The sequence below is a fragment of the Alexandromys fortis genome, unplaced genomic scaffold (genome assembly GCF_014885135.2).
Source record: "Alexandromys fortis isolate MF-2015 unplaced genomic scaffold, M_Fortis_MF-2015_v1.1 scaffold_76, whole genome shotgun sequence".
In the NCBI taxonomy this organism is placed as follows: domain Eukaryota; kingdom Metazoa; phylum Chordata; class Mammalia; order Rodentia; family Cricetidae; genus Alexandromys; species Alexandromys fortis.
In genome coordinates, this window is record NW_026067997.1 from 1,463,850 (window position 1) to 1,487,421 (window position 23,572).

A 23,572-nucleotide genomic window follows, 5' to 3' on the forward strand; every position below is an offset into this window, starting at 1 on the left:
CGAAATGAAAGTAAGGTTCTAACGATAGCTCTCAGGCCCTGAATCCAGATATACCTTCTGGGGTTGGTTCAATAATTTTATTCATTTAGGTTGGGTAGTAAACATTTTCACCAGTATCTCAAAAGAAATGCACACCTTGAATGGTGACATCAGAGAGACAAAGGGGGTGCTGGGGAGATGACTCAGTGGTTAAAGCACTCATTGCTCTTGCAGAGGACCCCAGTTCCTAGCACTCACAAGGTGGTTTACAATAGCCTGAAACTCCAATCCCCAGGATATTTGACACACAAGTTGCCTCTGTACTCACTAGGGATACACATCGTGCACACATATACATGTTGGCATACATTCATGTATACAGGATAAAAATACAGAAATCTTTTTTAAAGAAGGGACAAAGGAATCCAAAATAATGGGAAAATATGTGTATACAAAGGTCCACAGTAAATTCTTCTAATAAGATAAAGATAACTTTATATACCCATTCTCTGATATATGACTAAACTTGAACTCACATTATTATAGACCCAAATTCTTCTGTCTTGATCATGCATGATCTTGTCAGCTATGTCTCTAACACAATAAACACCATTATGGAATCAAGATCATAATTTAGCTCTAGGTGTAATCTGTTAATATTTGAGACAATGGTGCATATTTTAAGTGAGTATATACCAAAATGAGCGACTCAGACAGCAAAGTTGAAGATAGCATATAGGGAAGGAGACTCTGCAGGGTTGTCTGTTTAATAAATTCCCTCAAGTTATTCACATTAATCTCATTTAATACTGGTATTTGACAGGTCTAGTCTACAATCAACTATTTCTAACACACACACACACATACACACACACACATACACACACTCCATTCACTGGATAGATGGATGAAATAACTGAGTAGGTTAATACATTTTCTACCAAGCCTGACAACCTGAATTCAATCTCTGGATCCCACATGGTGGAAAGAGACAACTGACATCTGTGAGTTGTCCTCTGACCTTGCCAAGTACACTATGGTACACCTTCCTCCCATCCTACGCAAGACAATAATACTTGAATTCAATCTATCAATCTCTTAATAAATGTAACAAACATTTCTTTCAAAAAGAGTGTCTCAGAATTTTGTTTCAGGTACAAAGTGGCTGTGCAGGGTATGCAAATTTAAGTTGTTTCGATCAACTCAGGTCTAAGCGACTGTCACATAAAGTTTAGTGACACTAAGACATGATGAAGGACTGTGGGAGGAGCTTTAAAATAGGGGCTGATATTGAGCAGCACTCTGGTTATCACAGTTATCTCTGCTCTTATAAGACAATAATTCCATTGCCAGCAAAGTTATGAGCAAGGTTATCCTAAGCCTTTAGAGCCAAGGAATAAGCCTATCTTATCTTCTTGTAACTTTAAATCCTTTAAGTCTCTGGCCAGTTCTTCCTGGATGACTGAGAGGATAAGCAATCACTCTCTTGGCACTGACGTTTTGTTGAGTGTTTCTGATGGCACAAAATTCTGCCTCTTTATTCCTTTTTCTCATGTGTTGACAAATCAAAACTTGAGAAATAAGAATCAAAGGTGCATGAAGAAATGGGGAAAAACGGGGTGAAGAAGACTTAATCGGGTGGAGGGGGAATGGCAACACCGAGGAAGAGAGAAAAAAGGGCGAAGAAATGACACTAAGCGAAAGACATAGAGGATTATACATTTTCCTCTATTAAATTACATATGGTATAATTGAATTTATGTCAATTGGGATAACAATGCTCCCCCAAATAATATAGACTTTATAACAAAAGCCCCAGTGTCAGGCATGGGAAACCTCCATTTGAGCTGTTAGTTGGGAGAGGATCTAAAAGATCCCAAAATAATAAAGGCAATTGCTATTGCCCTTGGGTGCCTTCTAAAAAGGAAGGTGATATGCTGTTGCTGAAGATACAGTTTACTCCCCATACAAGACTTAGAAGAATCAAACTGGATCTGAACTGGAAGGCTTCACACTGAGAGCTAGCTCCCAGAGATTTGGAAGAAACCATGCTAGTTTGCAAAAGAGAAAGCAAACCAATATTCTATCCATTTGTAACACCAATGAACCACAGCAATGACCAGCATGGCAAGGTATTTCTATAGGTGTACTAGTGGCACTCATAATCTAGTGGTAACCAATAGTCATCTAATTAGACTTAAGGCCTATTCAATACAAGAAATTCATGCCTGAACTGTAAATTTAGCCAAATACCTGGAGCAGGTGATGCCCCGGAACCTAGAGGAAAACATGTTACTGCCACTATTCTAAATTAGTATAATCTCTAACTGCATCTTAAAATTTTATCCTCAGAACCACACATAAGTATATAACTCATTCCTCTTCAAAGAAGGTTCTCTTTGAAGTAGACAAAGACCAATACAAAAAAATTAACCCTACAACTTGTCAAGACATAGAGATCAACCAACTGTACTGTCCTAACCCCGACTGAATACAGTTATACCACAAGCGCTACATTTGTAGCTCAGGGAACATCAGGGAAGAGGGGGAGACAGATTGTAAGAACTAGAAGACCAAGATAGCTACAGTGAGATAATATCTTCAAAAAATAAAAAGGGGGCAGTGGTGTATTGAGAAGTAGATCTGGGAGGATTTAGGGAGTGACTGTGAATACTATATAAAATTTTCTAAGCATTAATAAAATTATTATATTTTTTTAAAAAAAATCAGAGCTGCAGTCATGAGACACACCGGACAAAGGCGACCAACACTGCCTCCTTCCATCTGTATTTGCAATGAGAAAGGTAGCCAGGGCTTCTCAAGCACTCGGGAGCTGGGTCCATTAAGTTGTCTCACATGGATCCCAAAAGCAAAATAATTTCAAGCCTTTTCATAGATGGCAACGCGGCTCCAGCTGGTCACGGCACAAAAGGAGACCTTAACATCCAGCCCGAGCAGTAGGAAAGCTGAGTGGGATGCTGCGGACTGGGTCTCACACTCTTTCATGTTTTCCTGCAGAGTGTCGGTGCTTTCATGTCGGGGAAAGGGGGATCAAAGCAAATGATTTCAAAAGTTTCCCGAGGCTGAAAAGAAGCACGAAGAGTTCATGGAAAAATTAGGAGCCCAAGCAGTGAATCCGTACAAGCGAAGCAGCCACCATTTTGCTAGCAAAAGAACTTCCTGGAAACCTGCAGGGCAAGTGTGTGTGTGTGTGGATAAATATGTGCTTCTGTCACTGCAGACAGCAGCATTTCAGACGCTCACTCAAAGCCCGGGACCCAGATAAAACCTCAGAGGGAAACTTTTTGAGAGTAAAGGTAGCACACAAACTTGGATAAAATGCAGCTCTCAATACTCAGTCTTAAACATGAACCACAGAATGAGGCTGTAGACACACACAAACACACACACATACACAAACATACATACACACATGTACATACATGTACATGCAAACATACACATATACATACAAACACACACTTGCACACACACAAACACTCCAGCAGTTCATACAGCCATGATCCACACCCACCCTAATTCCAGTGCACATTCATTATGATCTGTTACAGCATGGACATTCTGTGAGGTAGCTGAAGATGAGTTTCCTATTAAGTAAGTCTTAAAACTTTAGCGATGCTTTCTTTTGATTTAACAGTTTCAATGCGCCATTGGACAAACATAATTCTTTTTATTTTCTTTTTATCCCAGTGGACAAGCTCTCACCCTGCAGCTCAGGTTGGCCTGGAACTCACAATGTAGCTCAGGCTGACTTGAAGGTGGCAGCAGATCTCCTCCTCAGCCTTCTAAGTGCTGGGATTATAGGTAAGCTACTGCACCTGGGCTTTTTACTATGGACTACTTGAGACAGGGCTCCACAGCACGGTGTGATTTCAGACTTCATAAGAAACATTCCTAGAGTGCCAACTTTTCCTGTGGCAAGTAAAAGCCTGCCACCTACTCTCTCGTTTCCTTTTTATTTTTAACAAAGGGAAATTTTTAACAAAATAGAAACAAGACAGTCAAGTTAGATAAATCCAAAGTAGTTTCCCAAGAAACCAAAACTGTGGTCATCTATTCCATATTCACTTAGCAAGCACTCGTTGAGCGTTTCTGTTGTGCCGGGGGCAATTTTCCCAGGATGGACCCTTTTCACTCATTAAAACAGTAAGCCAGAGATGCATTATTATAATACGGACACAGGATCACACAGCTATTACTTTAACAAGTGGTTTCTGAGATGAAATTCACAAGAGGTTAAATGCAGAACTCGGGGATTTCTGTTATATTTAGGGTCAGACACACAGGCATCACTACCACCAATTTTATAAGATTTCAGCCCTAACTTCATTAATATTTGCTTTTGCTTGACATAATCTCAGTGCTCTAGTCAGATTCTAATCTCGATTCTTTCCTACACCAGAAATTATGCAATATGTCATCTTCAGTTACTAGTTACCCTCTTTTTATAATTTCCTCTATGTTTTGAGATTATTATATAATTACATCATTTCTGCCTTCCTTTTCCTCCCTCCAATCCCTGCCATATACCCCTTCCTTGCTCTTTTTCAAATTCATGGCCTCTTTTCTCATTGTTGTTACATAGATGGGTATGTATATGTGTATGTGTGTGTATGCATACATATTGCTAAGTATGTAAGTGCAACCTGATCAGTCTGTATGATGTTACTTTTATGTATGTTTTCAGAAATGACCATAGCTTGCTGGTATGTTCTTCTCAGGGAAGACTATTTCTCCCACTCCCAGTATCCCTTAGTTACCTATAGTTCCTTATGGAGGACTGAGGCCTGCTGGGCTTTCGCCAGTCCGCTTTAGCGTGTCTATTGTTGGTGTCCTTGTTAAACTCAGGTTTGGGCAGCCATATTTGGGGAACTTTATGGGTGTAGCTTCTTTCATGTATCAGCACTATGTTCCCTGCTTTGCTCATTGGTTTGTAGATATTTGGATCACTTCCACATTTTACTTTTTCTGAACAAGACCTATTAACATTTAGATAAAACTTTTGTTAAGACATATAGCATCATTTCTTCTGGATACACACATACACACACACGACATATAAATAGGAACTACCAAAATATCTTCCAAGGGTGTTACACTGTTTTATATTTCCAACAGCAACTAATGATGTCTCAACTTATTTTTCCTTTTTGAAAATTTGTTGAAGATTGATATTAATTGTTGAATTTTTGTTATACTATAGGAATGAATCCATATGATCTTAGGGTTTCCTTTGTTGTGCATAATTAAAATACTAATCAAATCTCTTTATCTGTGGTTGAATTTGGAGATTTTATTTCATATCAGTCCATTTTGGTAGTTTTTGTTCTTCTAGCAACCTTAAAATTTCATCTAAATTGTCTGCCTTTTTAAAAAAATAATTGTTCTTTTTACCTGAAGAACTTTCATGACGATTTCTATTAGGCAATTCAGGGAGGAATATAAATCTCTCATTTTTTTTTGTTGACTTGGGTATCACTGTATCTCTGTAACCCTGTTTGTCCTCTAGTCTCCATTGTTACTCATGAGGAGTCAGCTGCAGAGATTCTTTTATAACTGTCTTCTTTTCTCCCTACTTATGAGATTTGTTCTTTGTGTTTCAGCCTTTTGCTAGATTGTGCCTTGCATGGATCCCCATAAGTTTATTTTACTAGGAGTTCATTGATTTTGTGTGTAAGTAGATTGATGGTTTTTCATTAAGCCTGAGAATTTTTCAAAAATGACTCTTGCAAATATATTTTCTCCTTTCTTTTCTGCTACTGTAGTTATACACAGGTTGTTGTGACTGATGGTGTTATACACAGGTTGTTGTGACTGATGGTGTTATACACAGGTTGTTGTGACTGATGGTGTTATACATAGGTTGTTGTGACTGATGGTGTTATACATAGGTTGTTGTGACTGATGGTGTTATACACAGGTTGTTGTGACTGATGGTGTTATACACAGGTTGTTGTGACTGATGGTGTTATACATAGGTTGTTGTGACTGATGGTGTTATACATAGGTTGTTGTGACTGATGGTGTTATACACAGGTTGTTGTGACTGATGGTGTTATACACAGGTTGTTGTGACTGATGGTGTTATACATAGGTTGTTGTGACTGATGGTGTCCCATACTTCCTGATGGCTCTGCTTGTATTTTCTTGATTGTTTTTTTTTTTCCCCTCTGGGTTCTTTAAACTGAACTTTCTCTATCAACATAAATTCCATTGAACCTTCTCTGTAGAGTTTTAAAACTCGGGTTATTTTAATTTTCAACTATGAAGTTTCACCTTATTTCAATTTTATCATTTCTATTTTTGCACTAATATTATTTATATGATGAATGTTGTCATATCTACCTTTACTTTGAAAGTACGGTTTCTTTCAATTCCTTGAATATGATTATAGTAGGTGCTTTGATATTTCTGTCTGTTGACTCTGACACCTGAGTCTTCTCAAATGCAGTTTCCGTTGACTCATTTTTCCTCTATGGACTAATGATACCTCCAGATTTCCATGAATCATTTTTATATTTTTATGAAAATTTATCTGTTTCTGAAGATAAAATTTTTGATTTTATAACCTTCAATAATGACTACTATACCCTTGATTTGTTTTGTTTTCTTTTTAATTAAAACACTTCTTGGCCAATCACTTAGGCATATTACTAGCTAACGCTTATATCTTAAATTAACCCATCTCTATTAATCTGTGCATCACTACGTGTTCATGTTCTACGGGCAAGTTTCCAGTGGGCTCCCGCAGACATCTTTCTCCTTAGGCGGCATGGCATCTCCATGACTTCACCTTCTTTCCTCCTCTATCTGCTTGGAATTCCTGCCTTGCTCTATTCTGCTAAGTCTCTGGCTGGAACAGCTTTATTCATTAACCAGTAAAAGCAACACATATACAGAAGTACTTCCCACACCATTAACCCTTTTCTGTTTAAATAAAACAGAATGTATGTCAATTTTCTTAATTACCTACTTCCAAGACTTCTGTTATTTTCAACAATAATTTAGTCATGAACTCATATTCTGTTTCAAATAATGCCATTCTTCTGGATATTCTATGGTGCTCTGTCTTTTTCCCCTAGAGAAGATATTCAACCAGTCTTTGGATTTGAGAAAATAATTTTTCTTGAACCATCTAACTTTTGCTTTATAAGAAAAGTACTCAAAGTTATTTCAAGATCTCCTTTCCTAATGTATTCTTCTAAATTATAGTCAGATTGGAACAAGATAATTAGATCCCAAAGTCCTGCCATTTCTGGAGCTGATTTCTACCCTTTAAGATAGTGGCGAATGGAGGAAAGGGGCTTCAGATTGTTCAGTCCTCTAACCTGAAAGATCTATAACAATAAACTGAAGGATGGAGTTAGAATGCCAGTGGCCCACGTCTTCTAGGTAGACTTCAATATTGGGAGAGAAAGAGAGCCCAATGCTTTGACTACACCCATCTCAAATACAGCATCTAATGTGCTAGGACAGAAAGTCAAAGGAGTGGTGAGTGGGCTGTGGTTTAAATATCATAAACTCACACTCGATATCCCAGATTTACTAGACTTTCTTGAATAAGCATTTCTTCATTTGCTTTATCATTTAGCCTAATCCCTACATAGCTAAATGGATGAGTTTTCAACCAGTTTTCACAAGATTTTGTTCTCTTTCTGGTCCACGGGCTTTATGCTACCATTCAAATTGAACACTACTATTTTTTTTTCTTTTTCTCATTGTTCCATTGACTGTTCAAAATTTTATAATAGTCTTGTATCAGACCACAGACTGGCTGGCACTTGCAGACCAAAACTAGGAAATTTCTATTACACTGTGCAAAGAATAGAAGCTTTTAAAGAGAATTCTAAACTGGGATTCTTATATTTATCACATATGAGAATCACCAGAAAATGTTTCTAAGCTGTGGGATAGAAAATCTAAAGTTTCTGGAAATTGTATCTTTTTCAAGAATACCTTAGCAGTATTTCTCAAACTTTAGTGAGCAAAAGAATCATTTTATAGCCTGTAGCTATTTTTCAAAAACACAAAAACACTTTATTTTGATATGATTTTCAATTGCCAGAAAGGTTGCAAAGATAATATGGAGGATTCCCATATACTCTTCATATGGCTTCTAATAGTAACATCTTACACAGTCACACACCACAGCAAAACCAAATTGTTCATATTTCTAAAATGTTATCAAGCAAACTACAGAGTTTGTAAGGATTTCACCAATTTCCCATCAATGTTCTTTTCCTACTCTGGAATACTTATATGACATTACATATAGTTCAAAGTAATTGTCAGCACAGACTCATCTTTAGCAAACCTGGAATTCAGCCTAAGATTCTTTTCTTTTCGTGCCTTTGTAGGTGATGCCTTCAGTGCTTGTTCAAGGGCACATATTAAATGCACATCATCCTTGGATAAAAATAACACTTTTCTTGGGAATTATTTGATTCTACCTTCCTTGGGCTTTAAAACATTTTTATAGTCCATCACTTATTTTCTTAGGAACTTTAAAGACAATGGTGCATAATAGATAGATTTTAATCCATTATTAGTTTATCAAATCAGAATTTTCTGATGATAAAAATCTGCTTGCCAACAGAAGTGGAGAGATTAGGAAATTGATTTTTGCTTGCTACTTTTTGCTCTAGGCCTCTTCAAATAACTTTGGACAAGATAAAGCCAGAACACAAACAATATAGTTGTATGTTTTTTAAGATTCATTTTTATTGCCCTTTCTTAAATTATGCTATGTGCATACGGGTACAGGTTGCCACAGAGGCCAAAGGTGTCAGATCCCACTGGTTCTGGAATTAAAGGCAGGTGTGAAATTTCCCACATGGATTCTGGGAATCAAACTCCAGTCCTCTGGAACAGCAGTGTGCTCTCTTAACTGCTGAGCAATTTCTACGACCCCCCTCACACACCCATACTTTAGTGTGTCTAAGCCATGAGACAGGGCTCCTGTAATTTTTATTTGCTCAGTGTGAATCCTTCTATATCTTTGTGTTCTCCCTGTGACCTTCCTCCTGGATTTGTCACATGTCCTCAGACATGCACAGTTTTAGACTTGTTATGTACCATTTTACTATTGCTGTGCCAATATTTGAATGTCTTAACTCCTCAGCTTTTATCTTAACTCTCATTATGTGGTCTCCTTCAAAACTGAATTGGTTGCTACTGTCTCTAGATATTTGCACAGTTCTCAGAATTAGCATGCCAAATTTCTCAAAATAATTCTATAATCTTGTGCTGCCAATTAATAATAAATTGAAACACGAAAAGCAAATTTTCTAGGACAGACAATCAAGCAGCAGAAGACAAACAATGTACGTAAATACAGGCTGGGCTGGGCTGTGTACGCTAGTCACTGTACTTTAACCATGGTATACATTTACATTTATTTAAGTTCCACATGTCTTACCTAAACCCTTCCCAATTTCATCTGAAAGGAACTTCCATACTTAGCTTAGTTCATTTATTTATACATTCCTGTAATTTTTGTTAATATTATTCCTGTTTTTTAATGTTTTCTGTTTTATCGTGTATTGTGTGCTCCCGTTGGAGGATGGGGCATGAACATATGTGCACAGGCATGTAGAGACTAGAGATCAGTGTCAACTCCCTTCCATAATTTTCCATCTTCTTGGGGGGGGGGCAAACTCCCTTGCTGAACCTAGAACTCAGGTTCTAGAGTGTCTGGCTGAGAAGCCTCAGAGTTCCTCCTACTCCACCTCCCTAGCAGTGGAATTAAAGGCACAGGACAGTAATTCGAGCCTCCTCACATGGATTCTAGGGGACTGAACCCAGGTCCCCATGTTTGCATAGCTAGTGGTCACTAGCACCTGTAATATCTCCTTTAAAACTGATTTTTCTAATTATTTCTGGAATATACAAATAATGCTTTTTTATCTACCACTTTATCCTGAATCTGTTTGCATTATTTCTAATACTTTTCCTGTAAGGTCTCTTGTTTTTAATGAATGATAATGTAGTGTCTGCTTTTACCTTCTGCCTCTATTTCCTCCTTTCCATTCAGTAATCCTGACGGCCACCAGTTGACTATAAACAAGCGAGGTGTTATCACTCTGATGCACCAGATTAAAAGCATCACCTCCGACACACTATCACCAGCTTTTTTCTTGCTCAAATCTACTATACGCCACCCTATTTCGCAGAATGACTTTCAGAAATAGGATTTGAGTTTCGGTTTCTATTTTATTAGTGCATACATTCCGCCTTGGATATTTTTCTGTTTACTTTTGCCTGGGTGCTTTCTAAGTTCTAGAATTGGATGCTAAGCCTCCTAATCTTCATGCCTTTATCTTTTCACTCCAAATCCACACATGCAAGGCTGTCATTTTCTGTCACCTCTGTTACTTCCCCTAAATTTTCCGTGAGTTAAAAATGAGCCTTCATTGGAACTATTTTCCATTTTTCACTCACTCTTATTTGACTTATGAATTGTTTCCATCTGTGTTAATCAGCTGAGATATGTGTGGCCTTTTTAAAGTTGTTCATTCACGTGTACTATGAGCAGATATTGCCTCCTAGACGGCTTGTTGAAGACTTGCTGAAAAGCCTCACAACTTCTCACGTGGTTCTTCCCCCTTTGTATTTCTAAGCTCCTCATCTTGGGCAGCCTCTCCTTCGTTGCACTGAAGGCTCACTCTTGCTCTACCTATGAAGAACCTACAACGTCTGCTTCATTACTTGTCATTTGGAGGATTCTAGCTCTTATTTGGAATGTTTTGTTTTCCATGTATTTTAAGTCATTCATTATGTTTCATTTTCAATGTTGTTTAATATGATCTCTGTGACATCTGAAGATGCTAGATTGTGATGACCCCATTCTGTTACGCTAGATTATATGCTAGGTTTTTGTAATGTGTGTTTTATGGTGAAGAGTTAGTCTTTCAAAGGTATTTTATCTGTAGAAACCTTGTAAAGCTCGGTTTAATGCTACATCTCTCCCATAATGCTTGCAAGTAATTTTTCTAAATATTTTAGGAGTGTTAGAAACCTGAGCCTTTGGGGTTAGTCTTTCAAACTGAGATTTTTTTTATTCTTTTACATATGAATTAAAACTGTAGCTCCATAAGAAGTACAAATCTACAGCAAAGTTCTTTGTGGACTATATAACTTTGTAAGACATGACTTCGTTGTCTAGTTGTACAGAAGGCTATTTCCCTAGTCCCTCTTGCTAAAAGGTTACAACCGTGTACAAAATGTCTATGTTCTAATCCACAATCTGAGTTTTGCATTTCTTATCTATACTTCAGTTTTGAAACCCAGTTCTTGGCAGGTGGGACAAGCACCACCTTTCAAAGAGACTCAGCATCAGCTGAAAAGACTTTGTTTTCTGTTCCATTTTTATTTCTGACTCAGGGAATGTCTTTATTTCCTTTCACAATCAGATGTGCATAGGACAGTTTGTCTCTTCTGTCTAATGCCTTGAAATACAGTGCGGTTGGTATTTTAAACCATGCATCACATTTTTGCAGCAGGGCTGAAATTGTATCCCCCCCAAAAAAAGAACTTTATCACAATTGGCAAGATTAATCCCTATAATACACCAATTGCATAACTCTCTCAATTCAGAGCTATATTATCATTGTGTTATACTGGGATTGAAAGATGTCTCAGTGGTTAAGAGCACTCGCTACTGTTCCAGAAAACCTAAGTTTGGCTTCCAAAGCTCTGGTTCATAAGCTCTGTAACTCCAACTTCAGGAGATTCAGTGCCTTCTCCTGGCCTCCATCGATACCCATACAAACACAGCATACATTCACATGGATACACACACACACACACACAAAAATAAAAAGGCTTACAGTCACAATTTCAGAGAACTACATAAAGAAAACTATAATTAACTAAAGTCCATAAACATCCCAGACCTCAAATTAGAAACTACATTTCACTTGGCTTCAAATAAATCCTTCATAAATTTTCTACATTCTCTCCAAAGTCCGTTTATTCTGGAGTCTCCTCTTAATTGTACATACAGAGATGACTTACTATTTAAGTTTCCTCTGTTTACTACCAGCGAATCCCACTAGTTTGCATCTTCATTTACACTCATTTGAAGCAACTTCTCTAAATGCCTGCTATGTTTTACGTACTAGAGATGTGACCAATATCAAAACAAATGTCAGGACTCATGAAAAGAAGGTTTGGAAGTAACAAACCAATTAACAAATTCAGTTTAGATTCAACCATATAACAAAATGGTAAACATTCAGCTCCTCCTGACTCACTAAGAGACAATTTCTTGTGCTTCCATTCAATAGAACGTGGCAGTCATTAGTCCTAAGAACCAGGAGGAAGATGGCAGGGTCGAAGCGGAAGGGAAGTTATGGGGCATGTGTGGATGTGTTATTTTAGACAGCACAGCCGTAGAAGCCTTCCTCTAAAGTGCCATTTGGACAGAGACAGGAGGGCCGTGAGGAAATGACTCATGTGGACATCTGGAGGAAGAACATTCTAATTGAGGGACATGTAGGTGGGAAGACGCTGAGAAGGAGTGTGCACAGCATATTTCAAGGAACAGCCGGGAAGTCGGGGGGACCTGAATGAAGTCACTGAGAGTAAGAGTGTGGCAAAGTGAGAAAGAGGGGGGGAGGTCAGGATCCAACCAAAGAATACCACGTCAGCCGCAGTAAGAATGTTTTGACTCATTCCTAAGGAGCTGGGAAGTCCTCGAGTGGCCACAGAACTTGTATTTTCAGTAAAGAGAAACTACTGAAACATCCATGGGAAAAGATGCACACAGAACCTTAGGAGACACCGCCTCTATCTGGAGATAACTTCAGTAACGCTACTTCAAGAGTATAGCAAAAGAAACAGATTAGAGCCTAGACATTCCCAAGTCATTCATCAACATTATAATATTTCTTTCTAAGACATGTTTTTTATCATCAATTCATTCTCATTAAACAAGTATATCCCCAGGCTTCTATTGATTGAGCATACGTGATACAGTTATCAAAGTCATCTTGTCTATCTGCTTCTAATTTCAAGTAGAAATGTCTTAATCTTCATAAACACAGACCCCCTCCCCAAACTCTGCATTTGCCTGGTCCATAGACTGACTCCTGTGTTCTTGTCCCAATGCCCTCAAAAAAGGGGCAGCATACCTGATCACCTACTGCTGGGAGTCACCATGTGAGAAGCACCACCAGAGAGGGGACATGTGGCACCAACAGCCACAGCTGTGCTTTGAGTCTCTTCCCAGACTGTTAACTGACAAGGAGGCGGGGCCTGCGTCATGGCAGGAAAGGGCCATCCTTGGTCCACTGCCAGGCAAGGTGGCTCTTCTGAGGAAGACAGCTCCTAACCCTGTTCCTGCAGCGAGGCCACTCTGGCGGGCGTTTCTACACTTTGCTACTCCCCACAAAAGGAAGTTGCTCGGGAGATTACAACCCTTCAGGGAGAAGCTGACCACAGCTTAAAAGCACGTGAGTGCAGTTTCCGCAGCTTCCAGCCCCATTTGCCTTACATCTTCATGCAGGATGAGGTGTCTCCTATTAAGCACTCAGGTCAAAGAAATAGGGAGGCAACCTGGTAACTAAAATGTAATTGGCATGACAGAAATGCTCGTCTGGTTCTCAGTAGGATGGGCCAGTCAAGACAGAAAAGCTTATAAAATACATTTGGTTCAGAGTGACCAGTTATGTCACAATCAGCCACAAACTTTTCTTGTGTTCTCTTTAAAAAAAAAAAATTTCCTCAAGTTTAGTCTGCCTGCAGTGTGCAAACTGGCTAAGGAGAAGGCATGGCATTCAAATGTCACTAAATTACTGCTCCACTACAAAAACTCACACGCTTTAGATTTTACAGCTCAGAGCCTACATAAGGTCACGAGAAATAAAATCTGCATGAATATTCAAAAGCCATTCTTCGAAAAAAGCACTCTGTAGATGTGTAAGTAGACACACCTTTTTATGAAAGAAAAATAACTCATTTGCACTGGAAATGGAGGAAACCGAAATCCAAATATGTTCCTATTTCTCTTCTGCTTGTAAACACAGCAGAACCACAGCTCTTAATATTCTAGGAAATTAAAATAGATCTCAAGTAATATTCGCACTTGAAAGGCTAGAAATGACAGTCATAACTCGCTGTACTACTCAAAGCATTTATAAGACCAGATAATATAAATTTGGACTAGCTTTGTATGACCATCCTCCTCCCGCTAAAACGGGAAGATTTCTCAGTGCTCAGACTTGCACACTGACCCAAATGATTGCAAATTTTCAGTTTTCTTTTCTGGGAACACAGATGCTATCATTAAACACATTTACTGTACTGAAAACCAGAGTCAACGTTAAAAGAAAAAAAAACAACTTTGCAGTAGAGATAGTTTTGCTTGCATAATATGATCTGTTCTTTGCAAATGATACAACAACCACACTGTAATAATTTAATTTGAATACTCATGCCACATAGAGCATGTTCTTACATGCCATCTTATATGCCTTAATTCATGGGGATACATATCTTTATCTATAGAGACAATGAAGAGACATCACCAAGCAGACAACAGTTTGAACCCAGGCTCAAAGAAACTCTGAGACTTGTGCACAAGGGACTTTCTATCCCTAGGCCTGCTTACTCTTAACTTTAATTATCACTTCAAAGTGTTTAATTGTATGGTGTATTAGTCAGCTTTGCACTGCATAACAAAACAGCCACCATGGGCTGTTTATGAAGAAGCAGTTTCTTTAGATAATTTTTCAACATAAGAGTCCAAGATGAGGCAAATCTGCTTCTTCAGCCTCTAATGCAGTCAGAGAATTTCTGCACATTCTAGGCCAAGCCTGTGACAGAAACCAGTAGTCACATCCCAAATAAAGCCAGAGAGAAAGAGCATGGGATATGCCAGGCTTGTTCTTGTTGTAATAATCTTCTCATGAAAATTCAAGTTGCTAGCATTGTTTTCACAAAAAGCTTTGCAAAGGGATCATATTGAAAGTTCAAACTACTTCGTATCTCTCTGGTGAACTAAGAACTTCCTCTCCGATCCTATCTCCTAAATGTTCCACCACATTCCAACACCACATTCCAAACTTTAAATACCCTGGACTCTTGGAGCACTAACCATATTCAAATGATAGCAGATAGATATCTAAACTAAAATGGGAGGGGTGAGCTGGGGAATGTAACCACACTTTTAAGCATGAAAATATCAAGCTATGGTGGCATATACCTTTAATGCCCGCCCTCAGGAGGCAGAAGGACACTGATTTCTGCCAGTCTGATGAAAATACAGATTTCTCACCTCTAGGTAATTTCTTCTATTTATTTATCTTCATTTTAATCGAAATGCCATTATGTCACTTCCCTCCATCCCTTTCCTCTTTCCAGCCCCTCCCAGTTACCCTCTCTCAAACCCCTCCCATGTCTGGCCCCAACTCTCAAATTGATCTTATATTTTTCTTTATTATTGTCACATGTATATATGTGTATGCCCAAATATCTACAGAAGCAACCTGTTGAGTCCACTCTAGGTTGTTCTGTGTGTGTGTTTGTAAACTTGTGTGTGTGTGTGTGTGTGTGGTTTGCGGAATGATCGCTCTACTCTGATCCTTACAAGTCGATAAATTTGAAATACTGCTTATACCATAACTAGGCCTTATTTTTCTGCTTATATTCAGCATTTTAGAGATTACTAACTGAAACAGTTTATTCCGACTGCAGTTTTGTTTTGAACCCCCACCACCTGGGACTGGCCTAAAGCTTTAAAGAGATACATTACTATTTTGGTGACTGTATATATCTGATAGACGAAGTCAATTCAAAAATCACCCAACCACGAAGAAAAAAATCACCAGAAAATGGGAAATGGGTTACTATGCGCTAAGGACATAGATGAAACAAACCAAAAACCTATATAAATGAATAAATAAATAAATAAACAAACAGACAGACAGACAGATAACCAAAAGGACATTAGTACTCAAAGTCAAGTCAGAACTAATGAGGTGGCAAGACACTAACCAAAAAAGGTCCAAGGCCCTGCTGGTGACCGTCATCCTGCAGATCTTAAGCACTGCCATTTCTAATCTTGGTTCCTCCAGCCTAGGCACTTTGCACCTTGCCCCAGAGGCTCTAAGTAAATGTATTTTTAGTCCTTTTTCTCCGTTAGCACAGAGTTCCACACATACAAGTCATCCCCCAGCCTAGCTAAGGGTCATTGCTACCTCATCTCCTCCTCTGTAGTCTCCTGTATACAATTAAAATAACAATAAGCCAAAAATGTTTTTCCCAGCAGAATAAGACACTTCCCTTGGGCTCAATTGGTGAGCCTTTGAAGGACTGAGCCTGCTTCATTGAAAAATTGGAAGGTATTCCACGCTTGTGAGCCTGCCTCAATTTTACAATGAAAAGAAAATAATCCCAGGCAGTGAATTTATTGAAAACAGTTCTTGGAGCCAGAGACTCAATTGTGATGCTAAAAGCATAGCCTTCTTAATTAATATTATTCACTTCCATTATAGATGTTCAGACAATACCCGGCAGCCAAAACGCTATGTGTTAGTGCTGAAGTTAAGGACATTAAAACCAAAGGGAGAAAAAAAAATGTCTTTATGGGTTCCAAAATAATAATTCAAAGACATCTGTCGATATTTCTGAAAGTATCTTTCTCAGATAACCTATAACAACAAGACAGAGCAAAGAGAACCTGATCCAGTGATAAATCACTTAGAAAAAACTATGGTATGATAAGCTGCCAATTCCACAAGGCCATACATTAAGAATGCTTCCTATTTCTGAAAGCATTATTGATCAACCTTGATTCTCAGAAGACTGTATCATACATATCTTTTCTTTCTGTATACCTCTCTGTTTATTTTTCCTTAGTGATGAGAAGCAGAGAAGTATACAATTTTCTTTTTAGTCTTTTTTATTGAAAATCGATTATTCTCTCATATATTACATTCAGACCAGTTTTCCCTCATTCCATTCCTCCCAGCTCCATTCCCTTCCATTTCCTCTTCAGAAGAGAACAGGCATCCAAGAGACAACAAGATGCAATAAGAAAAGGCGAAGCCCTCCTATCAAGGCTGGACAAGCCAACCAATAGGGAGAAAAGAATACAAAGAGCAGGCCAAAGAGTCAGACATACACCACCATTTTCAAAGTAAAGATACTCATGTTTCTCGTAGGAGGAATATTATCACATGGGAGAATAGTGGCCACTTCTTTCCTGCAATCCCTTGATGACTTCAAGGTCCAAGGTTCAACAGAAATATCAGCATTTATACTGAGACAAGAGAAGATCACTTCCATTCATGCCTTTATTATACTATTTAAAGTGTGTTGGTCACATGTATTCATATGTGTACCCGCATCCCTGCACTCAACAGTGCACAACTAGAAATGAATCTGTTCTACAGATATCCAAAGGTGTCAGCTGATCCAGTGCTGCCTTCAAGAATGTAAAGCACCTTACAAACTTAGAGAATGCGTATCTGCTATGAGTATCCATTCATCCCGATACTCAGCCCAGGGTGCCTTTCACTAACTCAGAGTACTGAAGAATAGCACAGAATTGTGTCCCTCGGTGTAATCTTGCAGCCATGATTTTGCTTATCTTAAACCATCTAGATAAACTGTATGTGAAACCATATGAAAAAGTTAAAAGGTAAGAAATAGGAGGTAGTTGTTTGCAACATAGACTATGACATATACAATGTGATACTTCGACATATAACTGGCCCTATGTATGCCTTCAATCTATATCCACAACTCACTATGGATTTCTATGAATTTTTAAATATTTTGTCTTTGTGCTGAACATAAATATTCTTGCTGTGATTATTGCCTGAGAGTACAGGATGACAGTTGTTTATACACTATTGACATTGCATGAGGTATTATAAAAAATCCACAGATGATATGGATTACACAAGAGATTGTCCATAAGTGATATGCACATATGATGTTACTTTATATAAAGACTCTGAGCACTGCAGAGTTTTGTATAAACTGAGGTTGTCAAACCAATGCTTCATAGGTACCAAAGAAAGAATGCAGTCTGTTAACCGATAACGGGGTGCATGGTCTTGAATTTTTTTTTAAAGTAAATTTTAAGAATCTTTGCCTCAGGTTATTAATCTGTAAAGTGAGACCATTGTGGAGTCTATGTTATTAGACTGCTGGAAAATTAGAGAAAAGGCTTTCAGGGAACATTTAATTCAGTTTCTGACTTGTGGCAAGTGCTGTGCTGGTGTAGCTGTTAATGCATACTGAGGGTTTTTTTAATATATGGTGTGTTTCTTTCTCTCAGATCTCCTGAAGAATAGCAGTCAAGTCCCAAAACTTTCTAAAGACAACAAGTGCCACCTTCATTTAAGCTTTGTTTCCCTATCTCCGGAACTTCAATTTTGACCTTTCTCCTTCCTTTGAGTATAGAGACCGCCTCTTCAGACCAATGGATGGAGATGAATTGTGTCATTAGCTGAGATCAGAGAGAATAGATATTCTACTCTCTCATCACTAACTCCAATACTAACTTGTAATTTGTAAAGTATCTCTCCCTTACATTGCATAATAATTGTTCATGACTAATTTTTCATTTTTTTAGATAGCTTCCCAGGATCTCAACTTGGTCTCCCCCAAGTTGTTCTCTTCCTAAACTGCCAGGGTTCAGTCTACATGTCATTATTTTTATTTTATTTTCAGTGTTAGAGATCAAACCCAGAGTCTTGTACACACTAGGGAAGAACTGTAACTACTAAGGTACATTCCAGACTAACATAACCTTCTTCCTTCACATAGTCACCATGATACAAGGATGTTATTTCAAATAATATAGCTACAATTATTTGTATATAGTTTTTTAAAAATTTGCCAATTGTGGCCTTTTTGGATATTTGAAAATATCATTTAAAATGCTTTTCCAATCACTTCCTTGAAGATTAGGAGCCATTCCACAAGATAGAAATCTATTTTATGTGTCTTTGACATAATCTAAAATACGAAATTAATAACAAGCTCATGTGTTCTTCCATACACTACAAATATGCTTGTCACTGAAATCTGTTTAATATGTTAGGAGAAAAATGCCAAATAATTATTACTGACTCCATAATGCATGAGAAAATTCCTGGTCTTCATAGTCTTGTGAAGTATTTAGCGTTCTGTTCCCTATAAAGTACAAGGGGCTAAAAAGAGACCAAAAAAAAAAAAACTTTTATCCAGAGGTATGGATAGATAGGGTCACGTTAGAAAATGTTACAGCCAGATGCTAGCTGTATTGTTAATCAAATACAATGAATTTTCATTTCTAGACAATAAAAGTACACACACATAAAACATAGAGAGATTTGCTGTGGATACTTGACTTGACATGGTGTCTACGAGGCAAAACTGGAGGAGATTACTGAACAGCAGGTAGATGTCTGAAGAAGTTAATCACACAGACAGAGCCTGGAGTAGGTTTGTTTCCTGCAGAGTATACGCGCGAGCTTCCTGAAGTAGAACCAAGAAAGCTGCCTAGAAAATATTTAGCGGTGCTGAAGCATTTAAAAACATACAAACTGATAGCAATGACACTGAGATCAGGAGTCCTCCAGTTAGCTGCTCTGTGGTCGATCCTGTCACAGTGCATACCGTTCGTCAAAACAGCAAACGATACACTTGAAATACATAGAATTTTATGTGTAAATGCTTGTTTATAAAAGAGAAATGAAATTTGCATAGACAATATGGCAAAGATGACTCTAAATTTAATCCTATGAGTAACAAGGAGGCATTGTAAACTTATAAAAAAAAATAATAAAATCTGGATCTAAATAATGAAGAGGGGCTCTTTGGGGTTTCCAGACAGAGGTGATTACTATCTCTTTTTACTAATTCTGTCTAAAACCTTTGCTCTCGGGTGAAAAGTCTTTGTTTTCTTTACTATAGAATAATTTTCATACCTTAGGTTCCTTTTACTTCATAAGGTTTTTCTTTTTTTAAGTATTAAAAATACTGAAGAGGTAGCTCACAGGTCAAGAGCCCTGACTGCTCACCCATAGGCTCTGGGTTCTATTCTCAGCATCCACATGATGGCTCATAGACATTTGTAACTTCAGTCCCAGGGTTCTGACTCTATCTCTGGCTTCCTTGTGGAAGCCTTGTGCAGCAGACATTCACAAAGTGTGCAGACATACGTGATGGCAAAACACTTATACTCATAAAATAAAAGTACATTAAAAAAAACTATAAAGATACTACCCATATGTTTTGATGTAGATTTTTAAATACAGCTTGTTATATGAAGAAGCCTTAGCTAACAGTGTGTCTAAAGGCATTTAGCATTTAGTTCTCAGATAAAATGATGAAAAGAGACTTTTGTCACGTCCAGTGGTTTGGGAAGGAATGTTGGGCTACAGAAGGGGTTCCTGTCAGATGCTAACAGACTCAACAGCTCCTCAGACAAAGTGGACATTTTTCTGTTGGAGGAGCCCACTGCTCCATGGAGAGTCTCAAGCAATCCCAGCTGCAGCAAGATGTGGGTTGCCAAGTACAGACACAATCTGTCCCCTCTCCTAAAATGAGGTTCTCATTATTCTTACGGAGCCACACACAAGCTGTTGGCAATTTGCTCAAGTGAGGAGCAAGCCATATTGACTCAGTGGCAATATTTCAAAGTTCAAAGAGCAACACAAATTGAATATGCTCACAGCACCAACTCCCCCAGCACTTCTTGGACCTGTCTAATAATAGCCGAGACAAACGAAAAGATTGATGACTGTCACAGACCCCAGCAGTCAAGCCTCACTTGTGCAAGACAGAACAGGAAGAGGGACCGTTTAGTAACCCAGCTTACTCAGAGCTGCATTGCAACAGTTCACCAAGCAGCTGCTGTGGCTGCCAGCTGCCACTGGGTTTACCAGGCTTCAGAAAGGATTCGTGAGTGTCTGCTAAAGCAGTAGTAAATGACTGTGCCTGCAGGACATAACAAACTTTATGAAATAAAATAACAAGCCAATTTGGTAAGAAAAGTACATAGAGAAGCACACGAGAACAATTCATAAATGAACAAAAATAATAAATGTATTAGAAAAAAACTGGACCTTAACATTAAGCTCAACCTCCCTTCAAAAAATAAACAAAGTTGGAAATTTTTTTCCATTAAGTTAATCAGTTAAGGATATATATATATATACATATATATATAGTGAATTTTAAATAGACATGCATTACTATAAAGAGAAAATATTTGGACAAAATTCTTAAAAGCTGTTTGGCAGTAAGTATTTGTTGTTTGAAAATAGTCAAAAGGAAAACCAAGACATTCTCTGTGTCTAAATTGTTTAACTGGCCTTTTATGTGGAAAAGAAATATTTAAATAAAACAAGGGAAAATTTAATAAATATGATAATAAAAGAATTAGCACTTAAGAAAACCATCCACCAGAGCATGGTGGTACACACCTTTAATGTCAGTACTCCTAGAGTTCAAGGCCAGTCAGGTGAGTTCCAAGATAGCCAGGACTACATACTGAGATCATGTCTTTTTTATTTATTAAAAAAATATCATTTGGGGACTGGAGAAATAGCTTGGAAATTAAATATACACACTGCACTTACAAAGGACCCTGATTTGGTTTCTAGCACCCACATTGGTTGACTAAAAGTCATCTGTTAACTTCAGTTCCTGGTGTCAAATGTCCTTTTCTAGACTCCTGGGCACCTGCACTCACATGTGCTTATAGTCACATATAAACACATGCATACACATAATTAAGAATAAAATAAATCTAGAACTGGAGAGATGATTTAGTGATTAAGTGAACATGGTGTTTTTGCAGAGGACCCAAGTTCAGGTCCCAGAAACCACATTGGGCAACTCTCAATCACCTGAATCTCCAATTCTAGAAATATCTGACATCCACTGCTCATCTCTGTAGGCACTGTGCACAAAAACACACACAGTCACATGCATGTGCACAGACACATGATAGATCGATAGATAGATAGATGATGATAGATAGATAGATAGATAGATAGATAGATAGATAGATAGATAGATAGAGATAGATGATAGAGAGATGATAAATAGATGAATAGATAGACTAAAACAATAAAATAAATTTTTAAATAAGGAAAGAAACCATGTAGTTTCAAATAAATATTCTGTTTCTGAAAATGTTCTTGGCATCAACAGGGTTTTTTCCTTGTTGTAGAATTTAACCAGAACAAGATAATATATATGATTATTATGAATATTTTAATTTCAAATAAAAAATCTCAAGACACAAACTTGCACACATATTATGGTTACGACAAATAAAGATATGTTTTATATAAACTGCTTATAGATGGAAATAATCTAACATCTTTATGTGAGTGTAAGTGCTTATGTACATGGGTGTACAATCATATGCTGTGCACATGCCCATACGTATGGAGACCACAGGACAAACTTAGCTGTGGGTTATGCGGGAGACATTATCTATCCCCATATGGGTGGGATTTGGTTTAAGACAGGGTCTCACTGACCTACAGCTCACCAAGGGAGACTAGATTGGTTCAATGGTGGACTTTAGGGATCCACCCTGTTTCTTCCCCTCTAATACTTCAATTATAAACATGTGCCACCAAGCCTGGCTTTTCTTCCCACAGGACATAGGGATAAAATTCTACTTCTCATGTTTGTATAGCTAGTTCTTCACACAGTGAACCATCTCCCCCATCCAGTCTGACTTTGCAACAGTGGGTAGACTTTGATGGTGAAATTATGGGTATTTTTTCTTGCTTTCTCTACTGTGTAAACACAAGCTTCTGCTTAATATAATTTCATCATATTTACTGCCTCCATCTTCAGATGTTAAATTGGAAAAATGTCTGAGCTACCATATTCATCTTATTTTTTCAGAAAATATTTATTGAGTTCTCCCTATGATCACAAAACACTAGCTACCTGAGGAGAGATAATTACATATGAGGCATATTTCACACTCTCCAGGAGCATATAAAAATACAAGAGGATAATGCAATAGCAAAGTAGACTCATCATAAATTAGATGAATTGCATTCATGTGCGTATGGTGGCCTTGTAAAAGGTGAAAGATGAAGCCAATCTCTGGGGGCCTGTGTCCCTTCCCCGGATACCAGTAATCCAGGTGAATTTCCTAAAGTAACAATTCTACAGTTGCTGACAGAATCTGGACTCAAGATAACAGCAGAACTAATCCAGACCTAGAAAACATGCCAGTCAGAGAGACCTGCAAACCTGAACTCTGGCCTTCTTAAAACTCCATCTGGCTGTCTATAACTAGTTTTATCCTTGAACTATCTTTACAACCTTTAGAAACTCCTCATCTGTCTTTTTGATTATAAACTCAACCCATTTCAAAAATTAACTTAAAATAGTACTTTCTTTGCAGGGAGTCAAAAACTTTTGAGGTGGCTCTTTCCATGTGAGGATAATTTGAGCCACTCATTAGTGTGACCAACCATTGGTCATTGAACCAAGCATTAGACTAATGCATCTTTACACACAAATAAGGAAGAACCCGCCCCTTGAAGCACTCAGTGGTGCAAATGGGAAGGTGTGAACGGTACAAAGTGTGGGCCGT